This window comes from Lactuca serriola, chromosome 4 (assembly GCF_051521515.1).
Source record: "Lactuca serriola cultivar US96UC23 chromosome 4, Lser_US96UC23_V15, whole genome shotgun sequence".
Classification (NCBI taxonomy): Eukaryota; Viridiplantae; Streptophyta; class Magnoliopsida; order Asterales; family Asteraceae; genus Lactuca; species Lactuca serriola.
Genome location: NC_136411.1, coordinates 323,874,285 through 323,877,910, shown reverse-complemented (window position 1 = coordinate 323,877,910; position 3,626 = coordinate 323,874,285). Strand labels below are relative to the sequence as shown.

At 39.5% G+C, this 3,626-nt stretch overlaps 1 pseudogene; it reads right to left on the bottom strand.

The window, feature by feature from the left end:
• Positions 1 to 254: 254 nt before the first annotated feature.
• LOC145099565 (mitochondrial import inner membrane translocase subunit TIM23-1 pseudogene) lies at positions 255 to 725 on the bottom strand (annotated as a pseudogene).
• Positions 726 to 3,626: the final 2,901 nt, after the last annotated feature.

The following is a 3,626-nucleotide window of genomic DNA, read 5'->3' as shown; positions in this document are numbered from 1 at the left end:
CGGCCTCCTTCATCATTGGCTCAACTTTCAGTTCACTATTATCCTTAGATGCTTCAACATCACTTGCCACCACCGGTGGCTCCTCCACGACACCCAAATCTGTTTCATTTTTAGGAAATTCTAGCACTTCCTCCCTTCTTCTATTATGTCGTGTTTATGCAAACTATTTGACGATGGAGTATTCACAGCCACCACACTTGGAAATCTCAAAACACCAAAACTTGTAGTAAGATGAAATTGAATACAGATCGAGCTCAGATTGGTACGTATCTCTTCAAAATATGCTTCCCCGTTATGCTAATCCCACCGCTATTCTACCAATAGCTCCGGCAACAGCCGCCGACCTAGGGCCCGCCGCCGCCTTGTAAAGCGCTCCGGTCGCTAATCCAGCCAATACGCTCTAGTCACTAATCCAGCCACCATGAAGTTCATTCCGATTAACCCTAAGTTTCATGGTGTCTCTAGCCTCAGAAGCCTTCACGCCCTCTACTAAACCGTTCCCGGCGCCAACTACTGCGCCGCTGAGGTAACCGATGCCGGTGTAGTATATCAGGTTTTCGCCCCATGAACGTCGTTGAGCGATGGATTCCTCTTGATAGAGGTATTCAGGAGATGTGGGAAGTTTGTACAGGGACTCTAAGATCTTGGTAAGGGTTGTATAGCCGACTGTTGTCGTGGTAGTCGTCGTTTATGATGCGATTTGAAGATAACGGTTGGTAAGACATGTCGTAGTTAGGGCTAAAATTAGGGTTTCGATCTTTCAAGAATCTGATTCCAAGAGAGAGAGATGTTTGATGATACTGAAGATGAAGATGAGGGATCTAGGGCTTTTTCTTGCTAAGTAGAAGAGGCAGGGGATTAACTTTTTGGGATTCAATAGGCGGGGGTAATTTTCGTTGATTTCATTTCCCGCCTAAAACGCGTGTTTCACTTAAAAATTATAAAGCGACACATTTACATGATGCACATTTTATGAAAGGCGCCCTACGCATTTCTTTTTTTTCTTTTCTGACACTAATTTTAGGGCGTGCACAAATGCGTGCCCTCTATCCTTCAAATTTTGCAAAACTGACATTATCTTTTAGGGCACTTACAAATGCGCGTCGTCTATTAGCGAGTGTCATTGTTTGCGCGTCATTAAAGGGATGTTTTCTTGTAGTGCTCCGAAGAGATCAGGAATGCTCTACGAGACCCTGGAAGATGCTAGAATATTGTAGATGTCCGTGGAACAAAGGAGAACAATCCGAAATAATCAAGAGGACGCTAGACGAAGCTAGAACGACTCGAAAGACTTTGGAAGGATCTAGAACACGCTAGATCATACAAGAACGATTTGGATAATGTCGGGACGACTTAGAGATTTCTAGAGCATCGTATACAAGTCTACCATATTCTAGAGTCTTATAAAATCCATGTATATAATAGGAAGAGTCTAGATTAGTCATGAATGATTGGGACCTAGAAACTTCCATTTGAGGAGGTGTAAGGTTCCTATAAATAGGGGGAGGACTCATTTGTCCAAACCATCAAGAAGTTGCCTTGTAAAGAAGTTAAGTTATATAATAGAAGCTTTATTGAAGTGTCCCTTGTGGTAACTCTTGCTTCCTAAGTTCGTTAGTACATCTAGATCGTCGAAGTTAGCCGGACTTAGTCGGAGAAGCACTAAGTGGCACACGGTATTGACTAGTCTAAAAGAGTCATCCCGTGACATATCGTTCCAGATAAGGTTGTGGACCTGACCGTTATGGTTCCCGGGTCGCCTCTTAGGCTACCTGGGTTCAGATCAGATGCTTTTCCCATTGGTCAATTTAAGGAAACTTCTTGCCCTTCTTTGGTTGTCCCATCACACATTGATTCGTCTAGCGTCATGGAAGTTGGTTACACAAGTTCTACCGCTTTTAGTCGTAAGCGCAAGCGATCTTTAACACCTCACCAGTTTAAGCACTTTTTTGTGAAGTTTTAGTGGTCCTTGCTGTGTATCTCCCTTTCCTATAGTTCATACTCCCCCGATCGTGGCTGGATGCTATATATATTTTGTATTTTTTGCACATGACACATAGTAGGATTATAATAATTTCTTTGTTCCTCCCCGCTTTTTCTCTTCAATGTATGCATATGGTTGTTCTTTGCGCATTCGATTTGAAGAGGAACTAAATGAGACATGTCATATTATTGCTCGCACCGAAAATATCATATCTACGATGCTTGGGTAGAAATTGAAGTTTTTGATGGGTTGTTAAGTCTTTAGTATTTTTATCAAGGGTGGGAATTATTTGGTATGGAATCGAAAACCCTGAAAACCAAATCAAACCGAAATCGATTTCAGACCGAACCATATTCAAATTCTATTTTTGGTTTGGTTTGAGACCAAACATAATTTTAAATTTGAGTTTTGGTTCGAGTTTCGGTCTCATGAAGTTTAAACCAAACCGTATCGAGAAACTGAATTTCATAAATCAATTAATTAAAAAATATATTCTATATTTTATATTAAATAAAAGTATTATTTATAAAGTAAAAATTATTTTAACCCGTTTAGTTTCTGGATCATCTTGTTTGAAACTTTTGATTTTTCTGTTTGTAACTTTAGGTTTCTATGTGAAAAACATTTTAATTTATGACTGATTTTTTAAGTTAATATTTGGTTTCCTCAGTTTTCAAACCGAACCAAATCGAATTAGAATTCGGTTTTAGGTTTCGTCTAGAGAATTTGAATTTGAGTTGGTCGGTTTTTGAATTGGACAAAAAAATATTTCAAACCGAGGAAACTTGTAACACCGTAAATTTTCAAACAAAATTTTTATTTAAGAATCATATTAATCTTATTAACACAATCACAAAATACCCAAAAATATCGAAGTATCGAAAACACATGTTCATAAATTGTTTAAATACACAGTCCAGGATCCTCAAAGCGTATCTCCGTCTCATGTCTATAATCAAGCCGGTGCCTTCCTGTGATCCTGAGAAGTACCTGAAACAGATAACATGTAACACGATAATCACGAATCTTAGTGAGTTCCCAAAAATACGACATATATCTCATTAGCATCTCATGGCTATGGTCGAATAAGACCCTCCGGTCAATGTGTCTCATTGGGACCCTCCAGGCCCACAACTCGGGTGGACCCTCCGGTCCTAACTCCGTAAGCTCAGAATAATACACAACATAAATCACAAAGACATAATGCAAGATAATACAATACTCAATATAAGCATATAAGACCCTTTAGTCACACAAAGATTACCACTCTAGGTAAGTATAGTGAGAAGACTCACCTCATAAGCAAGTAAACAAATAAACCTCATACACGAATCTTCGAACTAGCCTCCGCATAGCACATAGGATAATTATCTCTAATTAACACTTAAATCACGACTTAAGTTATTTTCTCTCTCAAACTCTTGGATAAAAGACCATTTTACCCCTCCATGTTCCCCATAATCCCTGTCTTGACCAAACCTTAAAGTCAATAGAAGTCAACACTCGAGTCAATAGTCCATGTTGACCCGACTCGCTGAGTGCATCTATGTGACTCACCGAGTCCCCTCGTTTCCTCAGAAATGTCGCGAAAATTCAACTTAACTCTTCGATTTATCTCATCAACTTGCCAAGTTACCCATGT